This window comes from Chiloscyllium plagiosum, chromosome 3, assembly GCF_004010195.1.
Source record: "Chiloscyllium plagiosum isolate BGI_BamShark_2017 chromosome 3, ASM401019v2, whole genome shotgun sequence".
Lineage (NCBI taxonomy): Eukaryota > Metazoa > Chordata > Chondrichthyes > Orectolobiformes > Hemiscylliidae > Chiloscyllium > Chiloscyllium plagiosum.
This window is the reverse complement of record NC_057712.1, coordinates 84,172,115-84,184,232: the sequence shown is the minus strand read 5'-3', so window position 1 is coordinate 84,184,232 and position 12,118 is coordinate 84,172,115. Positions and strand designations below refer to the sequence as shown.

General features: G+C 40.1%; 1 protein-coding gene across 4 annotated transcripts in view; it reads right to left on the bottom strand.

Moving 5' to 3' along the window:
• The window catches only part of LOC122546673 (four and a half LIM domains protein 2-like), a 59,167-nt gene that overhangs the window by 13,741 nt on the left and 33,308 nt on the right, over positions 1–12,118 (bottom strand). For 2 of the 4 annotated variants that reach the window (XM_043685338.1, XM_043685350.1), the window contains exon 2: positions 7,362–7,458. The gene's annotated coding sequence lies outside the window, so the exon portion shown is untranslated. Of the gene's footprint in view, positions 1–4,276; positions 4,375–7,361; positions 7,459–8,120; positions 8,215–12,118 lie in introns of those variants that run through there. The other 2 variants (XM_043685345.1, XM_043685341.1) reach the window with 2 other exon arrangements.

Here is a 12,118-nt window from a genome sequence, read left to right as displayed (position 1 = left end):
CATAATTCAGTCTTAGTGGACTGTTCTATTTCATTCAAATGTTTTCATATTTGCATATACATTCAGGTTCTGTTTAAAATGGTTTACAGCAATCATATATTTTGTACACATTAGATTCTATTTTCTGTGTACTTATTACTTTATCTTCCATCTCTATACCACTTAATATATTGCAATGTTTTGTTTCATAATTTTGTCACCATGGTTTTAAATCAAGGAGTTAAAATTCTAGGATGACAGTCCAAAATGGAAGGAATTGAATTGACTGCAGTATGTGTATTGTCAATGGGACTGTTATCAGGCTGACTGTATAACAAGCAGCTCCTGAAGCACTTCACTTTCATCTGCCATCCAAGATTCATTTCTAACCTTTGTATTTCTAATTTAACATCACTATAAAACTCTGGACTTTTCTCTAAAGTTCAACCACAGTTTCTCAATTCAATACCACAATTCAATAAACTCAGTTATTTAATTACCTTTATTCTTTTCTACTTTGTCTCTAGTGATTAAAGGATCAAAAACTACAAACAATATTGCATTATTCTGAATGTAGTTGATGCATAGTTTATTCCACAACTCATTTGTGCATTATTGTCATGATGATGAGTTTTCTTGTCAACACCTTCAGACATATCCGTGCCAATGTTATGCTAAAGATAAAATGTAATTCTAGTAGTCATCTGGTATATCTAGTGGGGATTCTCAATACATAAATGCTTTCAACAAATTAGCTGTGAGCTTATCATATACCAAGAGAATAAATTCCAGAGATTGTATGAAAAGTTCAGCACTGCTAATTTGGCTTTTTGCCAGCACTTTCAACATATAGAGATATGTGAATCTATTTTCAGGTGATAGTGAGTTCTGGACTTTTTTTTGGAAGTGCTGCTGGTCAGTTAACACCAAAGACTGTGTGCAATCTTAAAGCTGCAGTTCTATTGGGAAAATACACAAGTTACCCAAGATGTTACACCAGAAGAACTGATATAATCTCAAGTTAATTGGGTCCAATTTATTTTTTGTTGACGAGATTGCTATGGTTTTGAAACCTCCACAAAAGACAACATTTAATCAGAATTTGTTTGACTGGCTGCTACCATATCTCAAGCATCTACTTAAAGTTGTTGCTCTCATTTGTTCTGCTCCAACTTCAATGTCAGAAACATTCTCCTTATTCTAATTCTGCTCGTAAATACTGAATTTTCTGGTGGTAAGAAAGGTGATTTCCATTGTAGGGAGATGTACAATGGGATTTTTCATGCAATAAACATTTTCTACTCAACCTGTTCAACCATATTATTACACACATCTGAAGTAGGTGGGAGCTGAATCCACGTCTTCCTGGTGCAGAGATTGGGACTCTATCACTGCGCCAAAAAGCCCTTTTTTTTAACAGGGTACACTAAAAAGGCAAACTATTAGTATTAAAGATGTTGCAACAAGTATGTAAAGTGATAACAATTACTAAATAAAAAGATAATAATAAGCACTTGAATTTTATAAATCTATTCATATTACAACAGGCACCAAATTAATTTTCTGATGCAAGACATTCGAGTTAAACTTGAAATCCTCTGAGCTAATTTGAGATACATTCCTTGATTTTCACACTTCTTCAACCTTTTAAGGGCATAATACTACATAATATTTAATGGGAATTTTGTTCTGAAGAAGGATCACTGCTTTCCCGATTCATAGTCATCGTCATAGAGATGTAAAGTCATGCAGCATGGAAACTGACCATTCAGTCCAACTAGTCCATGCTGACCATGTTCCTAAATCAAACGAGTCCCATTTGCTTGCATTTGGCCCATATTCCTCCAAACCTTTCCTATTCATGTACATATCCAATGTTGTAACTGTACCTGCACCCACCACTTTCTCTGGCAGTTCATTCTACACATTTATCACTCTTTGTGTAAAACAGTTGCTCATCATGTCCTTTTTAAATCTTTCTCCTCTCATCTTAGAACTACACCTCCTAGCTTTGAACTTCCCCCAGACCAGGGAAAAGACCTGTACTATTCACCTTATCTATGCTCCTCATGATTTTACAAACCTCAGTAAGGTCACTTCTCAACCTCCTTCGCTGTAGTGAGAAAAGTCCCAGCCTATCCAGCCTAGTTTTATAACTCAAACCCTCCAACACCAGAAATACCATCGTAAATATTTTCTGAAACTCTCTCCAATTTAATAATCTCCTTCTTAAGTGGGGCAACCAGAACTGAACTCAGCACTCCAGAAGTATCTGTGCAGATGCTGCCTGGCTTGCTGAGTTTCTCCAACATTTCCATTTTTGTTTCAGATTTCCAGAACCAGTTGTTTGTATTTAATATGTCTTCACACCCAGCCCCAACCCTTCTCACCGCCAAAAAAAAACCCGAACAGACATTTCAAACTTTGACTTGCCATAATACTGATTGGAAAGAAGGGACTTGGGAATCGCTGGCTGGCCAGCACTGATAGCCCATCCCTATTTGCCCTTGAGAAGTTGCTGGTGAACTGCCTTCTTGAATCACTGCAGTCTACTCGCTGTGCGATGACCCACAAAGCCGGGAGGGAGGGAATTCCAGGATTTTGACCCAATGACTGTGAAGGAATGGTGGTATATTTCCAAGTCAGGGTGGTGAGTGGCTTGGAGGGAAACTTGCAGGTGGTGGTGTTCCCAAGTACGTGCTGCCCTTGTCCTTCTAGGTAGAAGTGGTCGTGAGTTTGGAAGGTGCTGTCTAAGGATCTTTGGTGAATTTCTGTAGTGTATCTTGTAGAAGGTACACACTGCTGCTACTGAGCGCCGGTGATTAGATTAGATTACTTACAGTGTGGAAACAGGCCCTTCGGCCCAACAGCTCCACACTAACTATCCGAACAGCAACCCACCCAGACCCATTCCCCTACATTTATCCCTTCACCTAAGACTACAGGCAATTTTAGCATGGCCAATTCACCTAACCTGCACATTTTTGGACTGTGGGAGGAAACTAGAGCACCCGGAGGAAACCCACACTGACATGGGGAGGATGTGCAAACTCCACACAGACAGTTGCCTGAGGCAGGAATTGAACCTAGGTCTCTGGCGCTGTGAGGCAGCAGTGCTAACCACTGTGCCATCCTTTTAAACTCAACTTGCCTGGAATATAAAGCAGCAGTAGAGCTGCTTGAGCCCGTGATTTTCTGTGCAGGAGGCGAACACGATCATGACAGCACAGACACTGACCCCTTTGAGAAAGTCTGCACTCTCCCACACCACAGTGAATTCTCCATAAAGCAAACCCACATTTTTTTTTGTTTCAAACTTAAATACAACTGTGCTCAACACAGCATTTTAACATGCTGCAGCGTTACAGTTGATCCGCAGGGAAGGATCTTTCCTACTTTCTAAGTCAATAGAAGCAGAAGTAGACCCAGGTCTAAGATAGATTTTGTCCTTAAGTAAATCACATGTAGGCACATTTTCCAGCAGGTTCACTCAAAAGCAACCAGCCAGGTTGACTTTACCTTTTGCTACTTTGGAGCACTGAACCCAGTTGTTATCACTCTGTTGCTGTTTTGGCTGTGATCAAGGAAATCAGTATGAATTAAGGATGAAACTTTAAGATTTCAATGTTCTGCCATGCCACACCAGTTGGGAAGTTTGTGTCATTTGAAAGCTATTATGCATTATCAAACATAGTTTTGTTACTGAATAAGTGGTGTGGAAAATGGTGTTCTATATATTCACCTAGATCAACAAGTTGACTGCAGTTTAGGATCAATGCTGTCAGAACAGGTTATGGAATTAAACAAGTTAAACAAAGTGAAACCAAAAACGAATTCAGTAAACATTTTAAGTGAGCCAAATTACCTCTACAGTAATGATTTAAAATATCATAAAATCTGAAGGAACCTAATTGTTACTAATTGGCTAAGCAAAAGGTAGAACTGATTTTTAAAAAAATTCTTGCTGTGGAATCTATTCTTCAGATTATGAAAGCCTTTGCCAAGTAATTTACTAATTATACATTAACAAGTAGTAAGCCATCAACCACAAAGGACTGTAAGCATTAGGGAGAGACAAATGATCATTTATTGCTTGGGGAGCACCACTCCACAAATCTGGAGTAAGGTGAGGAGGCAGTCCTCCACAACCTACTAAACTGGTACAAGGCTTGAACATGTATTGTCATAAATCTGATTGAGCCAACTTATGTCCCAGCTCAACATGCTACAAAATTGGTATTACTTTTCAAGATTTTCTTAAATAAACTGAATTAAATAACATGCAGAAGAATATTACCTGATATGAGTAAAGTTTATAGAGCAGTGGTCAACATCAGATGTTACAATGTGAAAATTGCTGCCTTCATGCGAGGACAAGTTGGAAATGTGTCTATGACAGTCATTAGATACCCTACTGACAAACTATAAATACTATATATACTATTCCTCTGCATCTCAAGGGATAAGAAACACATTCCCCTGCATTGGTTCATACCTTTTAAGGCAGTGTTTTCCTTGCACTGTCTACATTACTACGTGTGAATGCCACCTTCTTGCTTCACATTAACATTCAGCTCAATAGCATGTGTAAAGCTTAATTAACTGGCAATAATACATTTAAATTCTTATTCATAGTCTTTAACAGTACGGAAGGGAACGTACAAAAAATAATTTTCTCTCCTTTGCATCATGTGCCATCAGTTTGTGTCTGTGAGATGCAAATTAGTTTGTTTATTTTTACACAGTAAAGATCTAGCAATTAACAGTATCAGTGCAATACCCAGTGGGTATCTTTGCATCAATTGTGACTCATTTCCACTCCAACTTCAGCTGCAGAAGGGAAACGCAATTAAAAGCAGCTTTTTTTCCCCCTTCGTCTTAATTATGTGCAGTTCATTTACAAACCTTAGTCACAGAAGGAAATAACAAATAAACATCAACTTGGCTAAAGACTATTTCCTGACTCCGGGGAGGCACGGGTAGAAGCAAAGGCAGCTGGAAATAAATATTAACTATATCAAAATCAGAATTCTGCGTAAGGCATTCTTTTGCTTTTCCCACTAGTGCTTCCTTTGCCCTCTTTCAAATTGATTTTCTCCGCCAGGTATCTACTCTTCCCTCCTCCTGGTTTGCCTTTCTTTTTAACATGAAAATAATTATCCAAGATCACCTCACTCATTCACACTTCAGCTAATTAATCACTATTCATACACATATAATATATGTATATCAACAAATGTTATCAGTCTAATCTGAGACAAACAGAGAAATCAATGGAGAAATCCAACAGGTCTAGCAGCATTTGTGGAGAGAGAAATAGAGTTAATGTTTTGAGTCCAGTATGACTCCTGTTCAGCTCTGAAGCAGAGTTATATTGGACTTCACACAACACCAGGTTATAGTCCAACAGGTTTAATTGGAAGCACTAGCTTTCGGAGCACTGCTCCTTCATCAGGTGGTCGTGGAGTACACAATTGTAAGACACAGAATTTATAGCAAAAGTTGACAGTGTAAAGTAACTTAAATTATACATTGAAAAATACCTTGATTGTTTGTTAAGTCTCTCATCTGTTAGAATGATTATGTTGGCTTCACTTCTTTCATATGTAAATCACAAAACCTTTTTTAAAAGTTACATTCTCAGATTAACCTTAACAATTGGTGTCAGCCCAGATGTGTTGAAAGTGTTGGCCCACTGTGTGCTGTTGTCTGTGCCATAATGTTTAGACTGATTCTAGTCTAAAAAAATGAGTGAACAGAGTCTTACATGGATTCATGCAGATTTTGAGCAAAGTACAATGTATCTCTGCGAGTAAAATTCACCCCACAAATGCAAATGTGTATGTGTGCATCTGGGTTTGCGTGCATGTGTGTGTGTGTGTCTGGGGTGAGGGGTTGTGAGTGTCTGTGAGAGAGTGTATATGCGTGTGTGTGAGTGTAAAGGGGTCTAAGTCTCACCTTTACACCCACTCTCTGCCTTCTGCTAGTTATCCATTCCTGTATCTATGCCAGTACCTCCCCCTAACATCACCTAGTCATGGTCATAGAACCTTGGAGTCATACAACATGGAAACAGACCCTTAGGTCCAACCATTCCATGCCAAACATAATCACAAAGTAAACTAGTCCCGCCCGCCTGATCCTGGCCCATATTCCTCCAAACCTTTCCTATTCATGTACTTATCCAAGCGTCTTTTAAATGTTGCAATTGTACCCAGTTCCACCACTTCCTCAGGTAGTTCATATCACACATGAATCACCCTCTGTGTAAAAAAAATTGCCTCTCATGTCTTTTCAAATCTGTGTCCTTGAACCTTAAAAATGTCCCCATAGTCTAGAGATCCCCTAAACTATGGACTCATCTTATTTAGCAGCCTCCAAAGCAGCACTTGTCAAAGGCCTTCAGGAAATCCAAATATATCACATACACTGGGTCTCCTAACTTGCTAATTACTCCCTCAAAGAATTCTAACAGATTTGTCAGGTGTAACCTTCCCTTAATGAAGCCATACTGACTCAGTCCTATTTTACCATGCACTTCTAAGTACATTGTAATCTCATCCTTAATAAGGATTCTAATGAGTAAGACCTTATTCGTAAGGCAATGCCTTCAATGTGTTCCCTCAGGACTGATGAAGGGCTTATGCCTGAAACATTGATTCTCCTCCTCCTTGGATGCTGCCTGACCTGCTGTGCTTTTCTAGCACCAGACTCTCGATTCCCTCAAGACCGTTTGGATTTTTGTGCCCAAGCCTCGCAGTAGGACTTAAACCCAGAATCTTGTGACTTAGATTGGAAGAGTGTCACCAACTGTGCCACAAATCACACTAGAGCCAGAGATGGTACTAAGACACAGCTAGCGCTAAGGGTAATTGATTTAATTCAGCTATTTTATTGATTTGTCTTTGCCATAAAGTTTAAGTAATTTATGGCAGCAAGAAAAATCGGCAGTGATTCCTCATCTAGTACTTTATCAGCCATATAATAAATGCAAAGTTGTGTGTCAAAAGTGATTCATGAGATATTTCCACAGCTGCACAAACTGTATCAAGGCTTTACCTTGGTGGTAAATCTTTCACTAGTGAATTAAAAACACCATTTGAAGCAATTATTAAATATGTGTGTTGGATGGCAAATAATTCAACCTAATCTACTCACACAGTTGTTTTCTTAAAGCTTTACTCAAGATTTTCTAAAATTATAAATCAGATTTAGATTATAGGCATTGTCCTGTTCCTGCTTGTTAAAATGAAAAAATGAATGATATTCTTTTAGTCCCAAGACAATTGGAAATCATAGGGAAAAGAAATGGGATCTGAATAAACAAAAAGCCAGTGCTATCCAATCCTGATGAAGGCCTTATGCCCGAAATGTCGACTCACCTGCTCCTTGGATACTGCCTGATCTGTTGCGCTTTTCCAGCACCACACTTTTGACTCCGACTTCTACTATTGATATTTGTTACTTTGTGGATGTTGTCTAAATGAAATAGAGAATTTGGGAAAAAAATACAAATGAAGAGTTTTAATATCCAGTGGGGCTTTATATCAACCAGAATTTAATTCTGGTTGGAACATACGTACTTAAAGAAAAGGCTATTACATGGAGCATTGAATCCCTAGATTTCCCCCTTGATGAACCTGGTACAATATCTTCTGACATCTAATTTATTTCTTTGTTTTAGACTTTGAATATGATTTTGATACTTTGTAAAAAGCAACACAGTTGCCTCCTTAATAACTCAAGACTATTGTTCAAGTATTTCTAGGGCTCAGGCACAACATTCAGCTTTCCTGGTTATTGTACTGTTTTCATAAGCTTCTTGTATCAAAAGAATCACTTTCATCTCATTTAGCTGACCAAGCTCAGTTTTTATACTTCTAAATCAAAGGCCTAAATTTATGTAATATTGAATCAGGTAAAGGAGAAGGCTAATGTTTCATAAAATAGTTTTTATAGTTGTCATTGCAACAAGCCAAAACCAATGTCTTCACGCTATTAGAACAGATACCACAAACAAAATGTCTTCACGCCATTAGAACAGATATCACAAATAAAATGAGGTTACTTTTTTTGCATTAAGCAAACAAAAATACCATTTACAATGATCATTTTCATACAGCCATCTGCAGTATACTTACCAGCTTGGTTAATAGCCCTAAATTTGTAATCCTAGTTACTGGGACTCGGAGGACTGTGCCTCTGCTAGAGGACTTCCTGTTATTTTCCTGCAACCACTTCATTTGAGAACTCGAGTGTAAACTTTTTGCTTGCTACGAAGCAATATAAGAGCTCTGCCAATGTACAAGGAAGTTGTTTTCAACAACGTATAATTGGAAGAAATAAAGATCAAAGCAAAATTAACCCAATTACGAAACTGCTGACACAGAAAAATGCTCAGAAAGGGAATATAATTGAAACATGGTATATATCAATAAACTGTAGTTATTTGTCCTCGTTTGCTATATTTAGACTTAGTCATGATACAACTTTGAGTTAAACCACATGCTTGCAGTGTTAGTCTTTGATTTAATTAGCTTTTAATGAACTATGAAAGTGAAATTAATTCTTTAAACTTATATTGTGAAGAGAACGTATGTTTTGCTGATATTTACATGAATGTTTAAAATTTAAATGGGCTGATGCAACTGGTTACAGAGATTTGAGCGGTGAGGGCTTTTGTGAGATGTGGGGCAGAATTGGGTATGATTATCGGTGGGGCCATGTCAATGTTTGTACCACCTTGCTTTATCTTTTCTCCAACAACATTGCAAAATTCTCACTGGGCAGTGGCAAGTTCCTCATTAATAGATTTTATTTCTTGTCAAACGACTTGCAAACAGCCTAACTCACCACATGAATATTCCGGTTGCAATCTTAAAAAAAACTCACTAAAACTCACCAAACTAGCAACCGGGGAAACCTGGCAGGTTCTTGCATGTTTAACTCACCACTTGCTCCAAACAACCTCCATGTTGGGCACCAACATCTTAAGGCACACTCCATGGGCACATGCCACTCATATGTCCACAGACATTGTATCTGATATCTGCCAGAATCTGAGCATTCTCATGTCACATCTCTGATCTATTTACAGGATTTCTGTACTTCTGCATCTTCAATGCTGCACATTCTCCCCGTGCCTGCGTGGGTTTCCTCCGGGTGCTCCGGTTTCCTCCCACAGTCCAAAAATGTGCAGGTTAGGTGAACTGGCCATGCTAAATTGCCCATAGTGAAGGGATAAATGTAGTGGAATGGGTCTAGGTGTTGCTCTTCAGAGGGTCGGTGTGGACTTGTTGGGCTGAAGGGCCTGTTTCCACACTGTAAGTACTCTAAACCTCAGGCTGCACCTGGCAACTATCATTGTAATGCTGCAGCAAGGACATTGGGTGCTCAGTAACACACCCAGCTCATGACCAGGCTGCATCTCCGGGTTCTTTGCTTGCTGTGATAACGCTTGCTCGCTTTGAGCCTACCTGGATGCTCACAGCATCCCTGCTTTGCCTTGCCATTTTATATTTTGTCTCTTCAGCCAAACATGCTGAGCTCGTGTCACTGATATCCTGCCTTGACAGGATGCAAAGGCAGGAAGCTTGTCATGGTTATCAGCAGATCTCAGTCATGTCAAGGGGGACAGCCTTCAGGTAAGGGTTCCCTGCATGGCAACTCAAAGGCAGCCATCAATACTAGTCATGTCCCGCTCAAGGTGGTCAGAGTCAGGATCCCCTCCTCCTAAGTGGTGAGGAGCCAAATGACGAGTAGCACACCACCCATACTGACTCTTTCTGCCCAAATGTTGCCTGCTTTCCTCCTGGGATGAAAGAGAGGTGGCCACTGTGAGGGATGAAAGCAGGTGGCACTGCAGTTGCTGTTGGTATGGATGGGCAGGTGCCCTGAGTGAGTGAGTTAGACAGAACAGGTGATATGCAGGGTTAGTAGTGTTACAGGTTTGGGTGTGTGAGGAGTAATATTGTGGCATTTTGCCCAAAAAGGAGTAGTTGTCTTTCTTTATCTGCATAATGTAGACTTTGCTGACAAGGCCATCATTTACTGTCCATTTCTAATTATCTTTGAGAAGTTAGATGGTCAGGAGCCGAGGTGGTTAAAGTTAATGACTGTTGTTGATGACTGAGTTTCTCCTTTGCATAACAGTATCCTATTAGAATCAATCAATTTGTTCTATTTCCTGGTTCAATCATGACATTGTAGAAGGGCACTGATTCACCATAACACTGTAGGAGGATGATCTTATTATTTTAGCTCCTAAAAGTTGTCTCTGCTATGCAGTAAAGATTAAATAAAAGAAAATATTGACCTTCACACAGCAATATCTAGATTCCTTTTTCTGAAGATACCACCCCCTCACACACAACCCTCAACCTCACCCTCATCTGCATGCCACACCACCCCCATACACACAATGACACCATCAAACCCACCCTACACACACAGTCTCATCATCAAACCCACTTCCCCACACACAATCAGACCATCAAACCCAACCCCACACCCACTCCAACACTTCTCATCACTTTACTTCCATACCCAAGCCTACACCCCTCCCCACAACACACAAAGACACCTTCCCCACCTCCACTCCCAACCTCACACCCCACACCTCCCTCCCACCACACCCACCTCACCCCGCCTCTCCCCACCCCACCACCTATATAATTCAGTCCATTAAGGCAGCCATTTCAAGTCATTGGAAATGGAAGAAATTTTGGATAAAACAGGCTTTAAATAAGTAAAGAGAAAGGACAAAGGGTGGGAGAAATAAAGAAAAAGAACGAAAGGTAGTGGATGGAAGGAAAGTATTCAGGCTGAAGCATTCTGGTAGGTAGTGTGGACTGACTCATGCATCCTTCTAAAGTGTCAGTCAGAGACTGACCAATGTAAAAAATGTCAGCTCTGCAGCAATGACACGGTGTGGGCAGCATTCACACACTTGGAAGGAATGCAACCCTGCCATACAATCTGGGTTAGCTGGCAGTGCCAACCACACCTGCAGCACCAGTGCTGAATGCTGCCAATACTGCAATCAGGGCCATGAAGAAGACAACCATGGATCCTTTGAGTGGGTAAGTCTAGAAGGTACTGGTCAGAGAGGATTGGCCTATCTTATAGGGAGGGGTGGGCACAATGGTAGTGGTGGTTAGGTTTTAAAATATATGCAGATCTGAAGGAATGGGAGTTCAAGCTACTCTAGGTGTCCTCAGATTGAGTAAACTTATTAAACTATTAATCACCTCCTTCTCAGGATTTTAAAACAAAATCAGACTACATCTTCTCACCAACCTACTCACTCGAACCTTTTACAGCATGGCAGGGTAACATTGGGTTAATTGAAATTCTAACAAGCTCAAATTCTAACAAGATCAGAAATGATTGATTTCCATATGGGAGGTGGTCCTAGGGCACTTGTGCTGGAGTAATAACATTCTTATCTCTGGACAAGAAGATCCAGGTTCAACTGCCACCTACATAAGAGATGTGACATAACATGTCATTACAGATTAATTTTGTTGCTGTGTTATCAGTCCGCCCTATTTTACATGTTCTCACACTGAAAACACAGCCCACGTGGGCATGCAATATCCAGATCTGAGTGACAAAGAAATGGGGCAAGGCAAAGAGGACATGGACATTGTACAAGCAAAGAAGCAACAGAGTGGTCTCTCAAGGAGCAGGAATGAATAACAACAAAATCATCACCAAAAGCTGCTGACTGAAGAAATGGGAGCAATCATGGCCAACTAGAGTCATAGAGTCACAGAGATGTGCAGCATGGCAACAGACCTTTCAGTCCAACCCGTCCATGCTGACCAGATATCCCAACCCAATCTAGTCCCACCTGCCAGCATCCAAACCATATCCCTCCAAACCCTTCCTATTCATATACCCATCCAAATGCCTCTTCAATGTTGCAATTGTACCAGCCTCCACCACATCCTCTGGCAGCTCATTCCATACACGTACTACCCTCTGTGTTGCCCCTTAGGTCTCTTTTATATCTTTCCCCTCTCACTCTATACCCTCTAGTTCTGGACTCCCCGACCCCAGGGAAAAGACTTTGCCTATTTACCCTATCCATGCCCCTCATAATTTTGTAAACCTCTATAAGGTCACCCCTTCAGCC